This window comes from Acyrthosiphon pisum, chromosome X, assembly GCF_005508785.2.
Source record: "Acyrthosiphon pisum isolate AL4f chromosome X, pea_aphid_22Mar2018_4r6ur, whole genome shotgun sequence".
Classification (NCBI taxonomy): domain Eukaryota; kingdom Metazoa; phylum Arthropoda; class Insecta; order Hemiptera; family Aphididae; genus Acyrthosiphon; species Acyrthosiphon pisum.
The window spans coordinates 89,667,577-89,684,655 of NC_042493.1; the positions used below are offsets into that span (position 1 = coordinate 89,667,577).

The 17,079-nt window shown below is 26.4% G+C and overlaps 1 long non-coding RNA gene across 2 annotated transcripts; it reads left to right on the forward strand.

The window, feature by feature from the left end:
* Positions 1-10,139: 10,139 nt before the first annotated feature.
* Positions 10,140-14,798, forward strand: LOC107884442. Of its 2 annotated transcripts, XR_003839746.1 has the most exons (5): positions 10,140-10,270; positions 10,395-10,538; positions 10,606-10,624; positions 13,805-14,096; positions 14,357-14,798. It is a non-coding gene; the product is annotated as an uncharacterized LOC107884442 (long non-coding RNA). The 2 variants fall into 2 exon arrangements; XR_003839747.1 differs by lacking the exon at positions 10,606-10,624 and having other exon boundaries at positions 10,141-10,270.
* Positions 14,799-17,079: the final 2,281 nt, after the last annotated feature.

A 17,079-nucleotide genomic window follows, 5' to 3' on the forward strand; every position in this document is an offset into this window, starting at 1 on the left:
TCTACGATGTTGTATTTCAAAACATTTAAAGTGAAATATTAAAATGTTATCTTTTTAAAATAATATAATAAAATAGTTTGAACACTCTGTTACAACCTGCTATGACATAGAGTACCATAGGTATATAGGTCCATACATAAGAATACTTACCTACCTATAACATTACTTAGGTGCGTATACTAGGTTACTAGGTAACATAATATAAATAACAATTTTAAAAAAGAGGGCAAGTGAGTAACGCTCTGCTGTGTATATAGATGTTTAAACACGTCACTGTAATGGATGTTTTAAATTTGAATCAATGATATAAAATCAATGTATACGAAAACGATTCTGAGCGAAGACGTTCTGTCAGCCAACAATATTACCAAGCATATGACATTATATTGTGACTAAAGTAATTTATTTTAATGTTGTAACTATTAAAATATTAAAATAATAGCATTTGAAAAAAGTGGGCAAGTGGTTGTCGCTCCGCTGTACAGTACATTACAAATGGGTCACTGTAATGGATTGTGTTAAATTTGAGTTCAATGATATAATATCCCTATATAAGAAAAACGATTATGAGCGAATTCGGTCGGTCGGCCTATGATATTATTATTGTGAATAAAGTAATTTATATAACCTATTTATGTGCAACCTTGTTTTAAATTTTCAATCCTTAGCTAATAATTTTCAAAATTTAAATTTGATATATTTTGTCAAAATTTGAAATTAAAAAAAAATTATGCCTATGTATTTTAATATTTTTTCACTGCTATAGTAACAATATATCAAGAATCTTGGGTTAAATTTTCACACTTTTTGACCCAACAAATAACATTTTATTGACAATGATAGAAAACAAATTTAATAAATTAAAAATTGAAAATGTCCGCAGACAGCTCAAAACATGTCGAAACATTTTTAATGTTTTATTGTGTATAGAAAATGATAAAATAAACATTTGGTGTAAATTTAAGGTATCTACAGTCATTCGTATTTTTAATTAAAACATTATAAGAAAATCGCTACATGATAAATCGAGTGATATCCATGTGTAAAAATTGATTTCAAACGATCGTAAAAATTAATTTGACTTCTATAGATATTTTTTGTTTGATAAAGGTAGACAATCTTATAAGGAATCTTGTATTACATTTTCATATCTTAGATTTAAAAAGAAAAATTTTTATGAATTTCTAACTCGAAATAATTTGCAAATTTTCGTGATTTTTCCATATTTTGTCATTTTTTGAACTTTAAATGTTTATAAAAAAAAACTGTGACTAACGATTTTTAATATTTTTCATCTGCCTTTGAAACAATATATTAGGAGCCTTCTATTAAATTTTCAAGCTTTTTTATCCAACAAATAAAATTTTATTGATATTTTTAGAAAAAAAACTAAAAAAAAATGGAAAATGAAAATGTCCGTAAAGAGCTCAAAATAAATCAAAATATTTTGAAAATGTTATGGTGTATAGAAAATGCTAAGATAAACATTCAGTCAAAATTTCATATATCTACGGTCATTTGTTTTAAAGTTACACCAAAAACCAAAATCGATTTTCTCGAAAACAGATTTTGCGTAAAAATTCCCGTTTTTCCTTAATTTTTCTTTTGTTTTTCACGGCGCGTTTGAAAACTATTGGAAAAAATTTACTTTTGACCCCCCCAAAGTACCAACTAGATTCACTTTCCTATCAGAAAAGGTACTGTTGAAGAAAATCCAAGCACTTTTACTGTCCTAAAACGTGATGACAGACACAAAAAAAAATAAAAAAATAAAAAAAAAAATAAAAAAAAAAACACACATCATTGTAAAATCAATACATTCATCGTTCCACTCAGAATCTAAAACAATCAGGTAACAGAATAAAAATAATTTATATTTTTAATGAAAAAAATAACTATTTGTGTAATATTAATCCAATATCCAATAATAGTTACCTGTATATCCCAAAAAATATATAGGGAAAACTCAAAACAAAAAAGTTGGCCAAATTATAAAATTAAAAACCTTCTTTAAAAAAAAAATACATAATAATAATTGTCCAAAAAAAATCATACAAATTTTAATGTTATTACGTATAGAACTCTTAATAATAATAAATTCTAATAAATAATATCAATAATCATATAATAATAATATGTAGGTATGCTCATGTATATAAATATGTTATAATATTTTGAACTATTAACTAGAATTATGGTCACCACTAAATGAATCAATTTGAAGCATGAAACTAATATTAATTGATAAAATATAATAAGACATTTTTAATAAATGCTAGAAATTGATAGCTAATTTCTAATTTAAAAGAAATTCTGGCACCGGGATTTTTAACACTAGCAGAGTTTCCATATATTATACCCGCATTTCAAGTAAGAAAATAACACTGGCGAAGTTTACATTAGACCTTTTACACGATGACATTTTGAAATGTTTACGGCATATTCAATTTCAAATTTTAGATTCTGAGTGGAGCCATGAATGTATAGATTTTAGTATTTTTTAATGTTGTGTTTTTTTTTTTAATTTTTAATTTTTTTTTTTTTTAATATTATTTTTTTGTCTTTCATCGCCTTTTAAGACAGTAAAACTGTAAAAGAGCTTGGATTTTCTTCAAAAGTATCTTTTCTGATAGGAAAGTGAATATAGTTGGTACTTTGGGGGGGGCTCAAAAGTAAGAATTGTCCAGTACTTTTCAAAAGTTCCGTGAAAAGAAAAAGAAAAATGAAGGAAAACGGGAATTTTTGCGCAAAATTGGTTTCTGACAAAATCGATTTTGGTTTTTGGTGTACCTAACTCTAAAACAAATGGCCGTAGATACATGAAATTTGACTGAATGTTTATATTAGCATTTTCTATACACCATAACATTTTCAAAATATATTAAGCTGTTTAAGGACATTTTCAGTTTCCAACTTTTTTTGTTTTTTATTCTATAAATATAAATAAAATGTTATTTGTTGGGTAAAAAAGCTTGAAAATTTAATAGAAGGCTCCCAATATATAGTTTCAAAGACATATGAAAATATTAAAAATCCATAAACACAATTTTTTTTTATAAGCATTTAACGTTCAAATATTGATAAAATACGTAAAATTCACGAAAATTTGCAAATTATTTAGAGTTAGAAATTCATAAAAAATTTTCTATTTAAATCTAAGATTTGAAAATATAATACAAGATTCCTCATGAGTTGTCTTTATCAAAAAAAAAAAAAAAAATCTACAATCGAATTAAAATATTAAAATAAATTTTTATTTAGCAGAATCATCATTATGTATAAATATCCGGTGGGATTAATAACCGGCGAAATCAAAACATAAACAAATGTCCGGCGGGATCGGTAGCCTATATAAGAGTAAACCTATACCTACTGTTCCCGTTTTTATACTTATACCTATAGGTAGCAGATGTGGGTATTAGAATTTTGGGGATATTAAAAAACAGGACACATTATTCAATGCATTAACGGCGAAGAGTTAAAGATTATGATGATTATATTTTAAACTATGACAAATAACAATTATATAAACAGTAAATTAATTTATTAAAATAGACCATATTATTAGTAGGTAGGTCACAGTGTAAAGAGTATAATATTACTGTTTATACTGTGGTACAGTGGTCTGTAGCTCTGTTGGCTACCGTTATTAGTAGAATAGGAGCAGAAAATCGGCTGGTATTCCTGATCATTTTGTCCGCGAAACAACCAGGATCCCATGGAATTGCGATGCATTTTATCGGCGTGTTCGTATAATTCCGTTCGGTCGACCGACAACGGCCAGTATAGGTTTCGAAACCAAATACAGTGAAAATCGCTATTAGTACAGCAGTGAGAAGGAACGAGTAAAGAACATCGGAGATCAAAATACATACGTCTTATTCAATGGGATTGAAAAATGAGAGAGGTTATTGCTTATTTTTATCTAATAAACGTGTAACTACAGACGGCCATAAATAATTATTGTGAATTTACGCTTTTTAAATTACACTCATAAATACTTTTGATGAACCATGTATTACATTTTTTTTTGCACACAGAAAACATCTAATTAAAATACTACTAATAAAAATATTATCATTGATTGTATTAATTACCATTAGAAAATCAATACATTCAACGCTCCTTTCGCATTCTAAAATTCTAAAATAAAAAATATTTATAAATATATTTTTATTTATATGAGTTTTTTCTATGAATAAAAATACCCACGGAAACATGGGCTCATAGGCCAATGCGAAACAATTTATCTTTAACATTAATTCGTTATTAGCTGTTATAGTAATTTACTGTTACAGTAATATTTAGTTAAGTTTACAATTTTTTTGAGGAGGGTTAAACAAATTTACCAAATTAAATTGTCTTAACTTTTGTATGGCTTTTTATTGTAACTATTCATTTTTTACATTTTTTCAATGCCAATTATAGTATTATAGTAAAATAATATATGTTAAAATAGGTATGTAAATTTTACTTTAATTAAATACCTAATAAAAGTATAAAATGGTAACACCGAATACAAATCCCGGCGGTTGTTCTACTATCTCGATATAAGACTACAGATATACTAGACAGATATAGACCATAGATCTACGAGTCTACGACTGAAATAACATTTCAACATGGACAATAATATAATAAAAAACGATATCAAAATTTAGAAATGCATTAACAGTCTAAAAATATGTAATGACCCCCCCCCTCCCCTCCTTGTCATTAGCGGGCCACTATCGGGCCTGGAATGGGCTTATTTTCAGCCTTCATACAGTAGCTAATAGGTCATACATTTAAGTATATAATCCCTCTACATATGTATCAATTATTTAGTTATTATTATCTCTCAAAAAAATTGATTACTTCTATAGTTATATGCTTATGATAGTAACCTTTGATACTAATTAGTAAGTATAAAATTATGCAAGAAGGCTATTTGTTTTGAGATAAAAATGCAATTGTAATATCATGAATACCCATTATTTCATACGTCTTTAGTTAAATAATCATTTAATTCCTTTAAATTCCACTCAAAATTAAAAAAAATATTTAAAAACATTTAAACAGGAGATAGGTATAATGTATAATAAAATACTTATAAGTATAAAATACTTGAAATATTTATTTGACATACGAAATTCATTCTACATTTTTCAAATTCCTAGCATATTAATATATTATTTTGAATAAAAATATTACAATAACACGATAAAGTACAATTTTGTCATTTTTTATGTAGTTTATATACAGGTAGAGAAACATTATGATGTTTATAAAAATAGCTTAACTTTTTTCTTTATTTTTTAGTTAGTTCTTATTGCATAAAATAATATAAACATAATACTATTTATTTATACTTTCTCTTAGAACTAAATTCATTATAGTACCTACCCAATGAAGAAATTCTTTTCATATCTTGGTATGTTTCTGTTAGGCAAGGCTGGTGTTAATACATTTTAAAAACACTGTTATAGTTTTTAATAACCTAATATGAAAATAAATTATTTGAGCAGAGTTATTTTCGGAATTATTTCCTTATATCTCTTGAAAAAAAAAAGTAACTAAAAAACTCAATATTTTAGAATGGGTATAACAATAAAAAGTATTGTTAATTATACTAAAAGTATAATAAATCTATACAAAAAATTAGCCGTTCAAACATTTTTAATTAATTTCACTCCTCTATAAATATTTATTAGTTATATTTTTTTTAATTATCAAATTATCAAATTTTAAAAAGAAATCAATTTCCTGGATACTCGCAAGTCAAATAAATCATCATTTTATTATTATTTGTTCCTATACATTTCATAGACTCCAAACAATAGATACGTATATTATATCATATTTTTGGATCACACGATCGTGTTGGTACTAGGTACTATGTCTACAAAATATCAAGTGTCATCTTGATGTATGTATATTATGGCTGGCAGACGGTAGTAGGTATAGATATTATATTTTAATACAGAGTTAAAACAATACGATAACAATTACAATGTGTTTATTGTTTATATACGAGAATATACTATATATATATATAGGTAGTTCACTTTAAATGTTTTAACAGGTTATCATACGATTTATTAAATTTATTAAGACAAGCTATAATGGATTAGGTTTTATCACAATAAAATTCTCGTAGGTACCTATTATTATAGAGTTTGGTGATAAAATAGCTTATTAAAACCATCTTGACTAAAAACTTCTAAGGGAGCAGCAACGATCAATATGGGACATAATATGTTATTAATATTGCAAAAAAAATAAATATCAAATCCATTTGAAGAAGCGAAAACAATCAATTGCACCGATCAATGTTACGCATCACTTCCGACCATGGTCGGCTGTGCAAGCTGTTCCGTCGCATCGCCCACCCCCCCCCCCACATTTGGCCATTGTACTAAATGATTTTACGGGCCTATGCCCCTATACGAAACTTCCAAACCATTAAAAGCGATGTGGGTGTCCCATACATGACTTCTAGGTGATAAATAAAGCACAGCTTAAAAAATAACAAATTTTTGCCAAAACCAAATTTAATATTATATACCTAAATAGGTAGTACGTTTTTTTAAAATAATATATGTAAATTATGCTAGATAAGAAATATATTAAAACATAATATTAACATTAATATTATGTGTTCATTAATAATAATAATTGTATGATTCGGGGGAGGGGTGGAGCTTAGCCCCCCAGAGCCCGTATTAAATAATTTTTCACATGGAAAGCAGTTTTTAATTTGTCAGATTGAGCCCCTCTACTTAACATTTCCCAATTCTGTACTGGGTATGAATAAGCTTAATTTAGTAATCTATATTTTGAAAATGTCATTAGGTATGTGGTTGTTGGATAGTGGCGAAATGTTTCAAATACCTAGAATATTTTTTTAATTACAAAAATTGTTTGTTTAAAAGTTTTTTTTATTCATATGCATAGTCAAATTATGTGTCATATAAATTACCTATGCATAATACGGGCTTCTAAACCCTTTACCCGCCATTATTCGCTTATGAGAATTTACCACGGAAGGTTTTTAAATTGAAAACCACTGTCTCGTTCATAATTATTCTATTTATTTCAAGCTGTACCATATCACGATTTGTTAAATATATTTAAAAATGAACAGACTTTTAATCGCTTGTTTGTGTAAACCTGTTGAAACAATCCAAAGTAAATTAGTCCGTGTTATGTGAACAAATACGCGAGAGTAGTCAACACCGTACATAATATTTCACATACACATAATATGTCGCTTTAAAATTAAAATATAGAAAAATCGACGATACTCAAGCACAGATGTTCTTACCTAAAAGTTTGATAATAGGCCAATTCAATCTAAAATCAAAACTAACAGCACACTTTTGAAACTAGTGAATGTAAATTTGCTATGTCGTACGGGGGGGGGGGGGGGGGCTAATTTAGGGGCCCGTTGAAATGTATTAGTAATTTTTAAAACTTTGATAGAAAAACTTATTTCATGGTAATTTTGTTATTTTAAGCTGTAGGTAACCATTACCTAGAAATCGTGTATGGGTATGGTGTCGCTTTTAACGGGCTGTATTTTTTTTAGAAGTTTTGTAGGTAAAAGGCCCGCAAAAAAAAATTAGTACTGGGGCCCAAAATTTGTCATTTGATGTGGGGGGCTGGTTATAGGTACTTGTATGTATAATAATTAATACCTTTTAATTATTTTACATGAGCATTATGTATTTGTGTTTGTTGGTGACTGGAGAGGAGGGGAAAATTATGTGCGTGCAAATGTTGACAGATAATTTTAAACTATCGTCAGTGACACAAACTGTTTTTGATTCCAGATCAAAGATAATTATATAAATAATTCAAATGAAATTAAGTTAATATTTTAATCATTTTTATTTTTTTAAATATAAAATAAATTATATTATATAATGATTATTATAGTCCAGTATTTAAACAGTAAAAAATATATATAAAGCCACAAAAATGTAAATATTTAATCTTGACACATTTAAATAATGACTATAGGATAAAAAATAAAAAAAAATACAATTATAATAAAAACCAGAAATGTATCTATGACATTCAGAATTCAACATAACTTTAATACAACTCTGCCGAACCACAATTTGTTGACATCGTCATTGCTCATTTTATTCGTAGCATCTATTAAAAATATTTTTAAAAAATTATTAAAAAATATTTATAATTTAATCAACAATTACTCAATTTGTATATGATAGTATTTACGGGTTTTTTATTATTGAATCTGCTTTTGTATAATATTATAATATATTTATGTAGTTATATTGTCAGGGAAATTGCAGAGTAGCGTACCTAACTTAAAAAATAAATCGTAAGACAAAAAGATTCCTTAATGGGATTTTACCCGGCTGTTTTTTCAACCAAAACCAAACCTATTTTTTCACAACTGTACTGACTGTCCTAAAGTAATCAGAAACGAATTCCGAAAACATATTTGAATTTATCATGAAGTTTACTTGAAAAAGACTTTTCCTCTTTTTTGAAATTGATCAATTGAACCTTTCAAAATTGAAATTTAATATTTTTAATTATAGGAATTTTAAAATGCTAGTAATATTGAATATAAAACAATTAATTCAAAAATGTAAGAAGTCGTTTTCAAGTAAATTCCACGGCGAATTAAAATATGTTTTTGTCACGCTTGCACCGAAAGTTTGGTTTTCGACCACGGTTGAAGCGTTGGAAAGCAACCATTTTCCGTCCAGCGGGCGGAAAAGAGGAAATCCCCAAAGTGCCGGGCGGAAAAGAGGAAATCCCCAAAAGTGCTGGGCGGAAAAGAAGAAATCCCCAAAAGTGCCGGCCGCCGGGCGCGTATCCCCTGCACAACCAGAAACTAAAATGTATACCTACCACGGTCCTTACAAAACATAAGCTTTTGGTTACATCTTAAATTTATAGTATAACCTCCTTGCATGACGCATAAACATATTTTGTAGAAAAGTCTATAATTGTTGCATAGTTCCCTGCATAACCTTTTCCATGAACGCAGGGGCGTGACAAAAAATAGTATGTGTGGCTCACTTCCCGCCCTTGCCACACAATATACTATTTCAGCATTCATTTCCGATTACAATACTCTATTCACTGTAAAGTATAAATAAATTAACCCACTTTTTTTTTGCGTACTCAGAGTATGGTGACATTTGATGTGACAATACAGTTCACTACGTATACACCGTGGTGTTTCGCGACGTGAAACTGTAGAACTAGTAACAGTAGTGAACTGTGTCGTCAAAACATTTTCACCATACTCTGCGCCCGCAAAAAAAAAGGTCAAAGGTGGGTAAACTTACGGGGAATAGAATATAGGTTTGTCTGTAAGATTGGAAAAAAATTAAACAAAAATTAGACTTTTATACAACAAAAAAAAAAAATTAACGCAACGGTGCGTTTTTGACATGTGCATGTGTATATAAGTAATGATCATTTTAAATTGAATATATTCACCAGGAAATCAGGATGGGTAGGTAATCATTACACTGTAAATTATAATATAAATTTAATTATACATATAAATATATAATATTAATGTATATAAATTATAATATGCCATATAGTATATTTACCAACACTGATAATATGGATTAACAGAACATACGGGAACTGTACAGTGTACATCCTTCTCGACTATTAGTTTCTGTATCAAAATTTATAATTTATAAATTATCATAAACTTTTGTCGTAATTTATTGTATTAAACGATATAAATGAGTATCTGCAGAGCTAGTAATAGTAATAATAGTCAAAATTGCCGCCAATAGTATATACCTAACCACGGTTTGTGCATATGGACATAATATATTATGGTTTATACCGCTTTTGGAGATTGCGTCGGCTGCACACCGGCCACGTCAGCTGCATCATGGTATAAGAAATAATTATAAGAAATAAATATAAGAAATAATTGATAACTACAGTCTGATCGAAAGTTTATGTGGATCATCATCTGTTGTCTTTATTTGAAAAATCAATTGTTAATAATATTTTAAGCTATGAATTCATCATCATTGGTAAGTAATATATTAATAATTTAACTATATTTAGACAAAATTATTTAACTATACTTTTAAGACAAAAAATGTTTATTAAACTCATTTGATTAATTATAAATATATGTGCATTAAAATGTATTAATCAAATAATAATTATAACACTTGTCTTACAGGATGTATTTTGTCGAATATATTCAGACTCTGATGCACCGATATCAGTTATTACAAAGATCTTATTAGAAATTGACTCTTAAAAAGTAAATAATTTACAAATATTATTAATATTACCATTTATAGGTATAGATCTCGATTGTTATATGTCTATTTACTTATAATTTATTTATTTTAAAATTAATTTTTTTGTTTTATTTTTTTTTTAAGGTTTAAAAATATACCCGATGAATTTGGAAAATTAGGGTTTACCAAAGTGAAAGATTTGGATCGAGCGGCCCTTGGAAAAGCCAGCTCGATGAAATTGTCAGGAAATACCCTAACGCACCTTCATGAAGCTATGAAGCTATGAAGGTATATACTAATAACATTCAACATTTTTAGATTATATTTATATAATTATATATATATTTTTTTTTAGATATATAGTGAACGCCCAGGTTAGTTATAATTATTATCAGTACTATCCATTGCTATGTTATATTTAGATGAGCATACGTAAACTACGACCAAATGACAATTGTTTTTAAGCTGCTCCAGTATTAGTATCTGGGCTTAATAAAATTAAGCAATTATTATTATTAATTAATTAATAACTAGTATTTAGGTATAACTTGCATAAACAATTTTACATTTTCTTTATCGTCAAAATATTTTTATTGTTATTGAGCTCTTTATAGACAAATCTTCTATTTTTTTTAATATCAATAAATAAATGTTTAATCAGTGAAAGGCATGATAATGTAATACAATGTTCTTTATAAGATGTTATATTAGATAATTGAAAACGATTAATGGTACCTAGATATTAGAATGGCATTTAAAGTTTGAATTACAACTTAGTCGGTCAACGGACCTTATTCTACACAGACAGAACCGGCATGTTCTCTCAAAGATTAGAGTATATTAGACCTACTTTGGTATAATTTATATTTTATAGACATTTCTCACATATTATTAATGTTAAATTTAAAATAAGGACATATTTTTGGTATTATTTCTCTTACTTTTATGATTGTTGGTCCACTATAAAATAATACATATTTTAGTTAAACTATTAATTTACCTTTTAAACTTTTTTGCATTATATGCAATTAAATAAACTAAAATTCAATCATTTTATACTAATTTATTGTTTTTTCTATAAAATTATACATTAAATATTCATTAAGCTCACACATCCACATACACATGCCTTCACAAAACTACCAAAACCATTAATAACGTATATTTGAAACACAACTTCAGTCTTCAGCCATTCAAAATATTATTTATTTGTATACAAAAGTTAAATGAATTTATTTATAAATTTTAAATTGAAAGAGCCTAAATCTCAGCTTAGAAAAAAGTTTTTCTCTATTTCTAATATAAGTAATAATGCCATGTGTAATCCGTGCTTTTAGATTGATCAATTTTTTTGGTTTGTTTTTATCAATAGAGATGAATATTTAATAAATTCTTGCATCAATATCATCATTAGGTGATCTATAAATACAAAATAGAGAAAATAAATCATTTTTCATTTTAAGAGTCAGTTGTAATGAATTGCAATTTTTTAATACTTGTTTTTCAACTATTATTATGTTTAAGGATTCTCTAACCAATACACCATCTCATTTATTTTATGTTCCTAATGAGTTAATAGTTTTTAACTATTTAATTTAAATTCAAAATCATTTAGAAGCCAGGTTTCACATGATAAAATAACATTAAAATAATTATTTACTGAGCCTAATAAGACATCGTGAAAATGTGCCTTAATACTACTTCTATTAATATGAAAAACGGAAAACTATTATTAGACAAAGATATATACACTAAAGAAGTAACATAAAAGGAATATATCAATATATGAAATATTGTTTGAACTTAGTATATTATTATTCATTTAAGAACTTAAAATTTACTTTAAAATAGATTTTACATTATAAATATACTAACTAATTACAGCTTATCGAATTGTTTGAATTGTATTAATTGTTATTCTACCAATATATTTACTGAAATAACTTAATATTAATTATCGTTCAATGTTATAAATTGTATGTAATAATATAATATATATACATATATTTTTTTAAATAAGTTTCTAAACTCTGGAAAATCAGAATATAAAAGAAGCTAAAAATCAATTTAAGAATGCCCACAACAGTGCAAAATAATGCCCTGAAACATTAAACAATTTAGCAGATGTATATTATAAGAGCGGTAAATTTGGAAAATCGATTTTTAAATATAAACAACTCTTAAAAATAAGCCCCGATCGGACGAATGCTTGTTTTCAGTTGGGAATGGCTTATATGATGGTTACAGAGTACCAAAATGCATTCAAGAAAGCAATAGAATTAGAAGTGGAAAATGTTAGTGTCTGTTTTCTAGACAATATCGGATTGTCTGTTGAAACATATAAAAAGGGTTTGAACCTCAAGCCTGAAGACTTAAATTTAAATTTCGATCTTGCTTTAGTGTATTTGAATAACATTCAAAATTATCATGAAGCTACAATATACCTTCAAAAATGTATCCAGCTAAATCCAGAAAGAATCGACCTGTACGAAAAGCTTTTTGCTGCATACAAGAAAAATAACGATCATTTAAATACGTCAGATGCTTGTATGTCCATGGGGAATTTGTATCTCCTCTAAACGTTCTCCTAATAATCCTTAAATTGGTAAAAAGTTCAGAAAATATGCTTTATTTTACTTCAATGAGCTTAATAATACAAGAGACAATAAGAAACAAATGTATAATAGGTATATGACGTTCACTTTAAACTTAAAGCATAAATTTAAAATATTTACATTTACCATTTAATAGTATGCTTAAACTTGAAAATATGTAATTTACATCTTTTCTTTGATAAATTATTTAAAATCGGTCAAATTTAAAACATTATTTCTAATTTAACAACAAACAAGCTATTGACCAACTTTTATAATTATGATTTTTAATTTAAAAACATTTTTTTTTCTTGCAAATAAATACTTGATAATTTACAACTAATATGAATTTTTTATGAACAAGAATACTAAATATTCTTCAATATGAATTAGAGCCTAAATTCTCTAATCTCCTAAATATGCTTAAATTTACAAAATACATTTTTTTTTCTATGAACTCTGTAATTGACATTTTTATCCTTCCACATTTCCTATGGCCATTGACTGCATATAAAGTCAGTAACTACATAACATAATAGATTTTGGATATTTATTATTTATCATAATTCTATTGCATGTGTTGATTATATTGTTTGTATCTAGCTATATTTTAAAATGTTACATTTTTGCGTATTTTCGATTTTAAAGAAACTAAGTCAATCTTAATATATAAGTTCAGAATATAATATTAATAATTCTCATTAATAAATGGTTCATTATTTTGCATGTTTTATACTATTCGTGTACATTTTATATACATTTGCATACATGCATTTATTTTTTGCTATTTTTTAATGTTGATTATTAGTATCTTACAACTGTTCTTTTTTAGACTTACCTTCTATGTTATTCATTTCTGTTTCCCTTGATAAAAATATAGTACTTGTTACTTAATTTATACCTTTAAAAATATGTATCTTTTCAGTAGAACTAGTAATCATATAATTCATTTTTCAACAGATACAGACATGCAATAACAATAAGGCGGGACTTTGATACATATTGTGATATGGGGGCAATATTTAAAGAATGTGGCCGTCTCAAACAAGCCAAAGCATATTACAAAGCAGCAATCAAGTTTATTCTTCCGAACGACCATATCAATGCTCGATTGAATTTGAACGATGTTATGCAACAAATGGATCTTAATAATGCTATGACAGACAATGAAAATCAATAGAATATGACAATACAAATGTCAAGTGGATGTAATTCAATATTCTACATCTTTAAATGACAATATTCCATTCTGGTAAATATTTTATTAAAATTATTTATAAGTGTGGAACTTAAGACCTTTTTTTTTTTAATAAATTACTACAATTATTCTTATTTAATAATAGCAGAAATTCTTAAAAATGAATAAGTTGTAATTTAACATACAGATTAACTAAATTCTTCAAAAGCACTTTTTTTACTAGGACTTTTATCATGTATTTTAAATTTTAATCAGCCACAATCCTTTATTATTGATTTTAATATTATTTATGTAATATATTATTTTTATTTCAGGTTGAATAACTTTGAACACCATAATGATTTGATGCAAACCAATTTTTTTGATGCTGTTAAAGTTTTTAAGTTAAAGCTGTTAAAGTTTAGTGACATCTGTATATTAGTTGACATGAGTGGTTATACAAAGGGTGCCCAAACTGAAATATTTGCTTTGAGACCGGCACCAATACAAGTTTCATGGATTGGTTATCTTGGTACCAGTGGTGCAATATTCATGGTTTACTTCATTACATATAATATATGCTCTCCTCGAGAACTTCAAAATTTATATACTTTTACAAATAATACTATTTTTGTTGTTGCCCACAAACGGAAGTTTTCTAATTTACGACAACATTTATGTGTTGAAGAAGAACTGGAAAGATGATCTTTCAACTTACCAGAAAATGTTGATGTTTTTTTTTTTTTAATTTTAATTTACAACAAAATAACTAAAATTGTAATTCTTGGTTTTAATAAGTAATGTTTTCCATTGAACTTAAAATGTCTGTAAAAATAACTGTATATATATTTTAGATTATTTGATTAAAGTATGAAATTTGTTGTTTTAAATTTTAATACTTAGCTTTAAAAATTGAACATTTTATAATTTTTAACTACAATAAATTTGAAACTTTTCGATATTTTGTTAAATTTTGTCAAAATTTGAACTTAAATACTTATAAAAAAAATTATGCTTATGGATCGATAATATGTATCAACCTGCTGCTATAACAACTAGTATGGAACCTTGTATACAATTATCAATTTATTTGAGCCAACAAATAAAATTTTATTGAAATTTATAATCAAATGAAAATCTAAAAAATGTCAAATGTCTTTATATTTCAAAACGAGTTAAAATATTTTGAAAACTTTGTGATTCATAGAAAATGATATAATACACATTTGAATACAATTTCAAGTACCAGTTACGCCTAATATTTTTTTGTACAACGACAAATAAAAATATTGTATGACAATTTGTTAATTTACAGGTGGATGATTATTATCCAATGTCTAACTTAAGAAGATTGTAAAAAATTAAATTTACTTTTTAGTAAACTTTTTTTTTTATTTAATGTAGGAAAACTCGTCATGTATTAAATTTTCAAAGCTTAGATATAAAAAGATTAGTTTTTACGAATTTCTAACACAAAATAATTTGCCAATTTTCGTGTTTTGATGAATTTTATCAACATTTACACTTCAGAAGCTCATAAAAAATTATTGTATATAACTTTTTTTTTAATTTCCAGTTTCCACTAACATCGATTTATGAGGAACGTTTTATTTAATTTATTAAAAATCAATAACATCAAAATATTACGAAAAAATCACCATCACTATTGCCGACAAAAAATTAATATAAAATAGGTATAGTTGAATAAAAATCCTAACTCTTGAAATATCACTGTTTCCTTATGTGATTTACTCTCTATTGTCCATTATTTTAATTTATTTGTCAATAATAATATTATGAATACTAATAAATGAAGTTGATTATATAATATAATTTTTAATGAATTATAGGGTGCGTACTAACATACGATAACGCAAGGAAGTCATTCATAATACTAAATGATCGTTTATTACGCACACACACGCTTTGCCCGCACTTTTTATTAAAATTGCCTATATTCAACTCCTTAAAAATGGTCGGTATCCAATCCCCTTAAATTTAGATGTCTGTCTTCAACTGAACTTAAGCAAGGTTCACGAGCGGTCCTGTGCAGGGGCGGACTAGTAAATATCCGGCCCACTATTACAAGTCCATTAGCAAACCTTAAAGGCGTTTATAGGCCAATTTGTTTCCTCCCATTGTGCTTATGAGCTTATACAATGTGTATAACAGAAATACCTGACATATGAAATAACTTGTTCTTATCGTTTAAATATTTATTTTGCTTACTTTTAATAATTTATAGAACCTTGTGCTACGATAAGTAGGTACAGAATAATATTTTTAAAAATCAGATATTGAGTCAGTATTAAAAATAAAAAATGTTATGCATTTCATTTTAAAAAGTTTTAATTGACGTTTGACAATTATAATCGACCGAAAACCAAGAGAAAATTTATAATGGAAACATAGTAACTACTATAAGAATGAGTTTGGTGTATATAGACCAAATATAAGGAGTGTTGGCGAGTTGCCCCCCATGGCTGTTATCGGGATTTTAAAAATATACCAGTTGCCCTCGCATGATTACAATATATAGGGGAGGTAAATATACAAATGATAAATAAAATTATTTATAAAAATAAAGTAAAATAGGTAGTATAAAATTATAGAAAATTATTGTATTTTGTAATAATTACTAATAAAATAATATGAAGACAATAGTCAATAAAATAATAAATATTATAATTATGTGGCATACAATGTTATAATTTGACAACAAAAAATAGTAAAGAAATTAGATAAAATATTATGTTTTGTTATAATAATTACTAATAGATTTTACAAAATCTAGTCTACTAATATTCTTGTTTTTATATTTATTTATAAAATCTTCAATTCTGGCTTTTTTGTTTAAGTATGTGCAATTAGTAATATTTTTAATTTCGTTTACACTACGTTAGCACTGTATGTATTTGTTTTATTACAAAATACAATATCATGTATAATTGCAAATATCTAAATTTGATTCTATCATTTTATACTACTTTACTTTATTTTTATAAATAATTTTATTTATTATTTGTATATTTACCTCCCCTATTTTACGGGCTATATA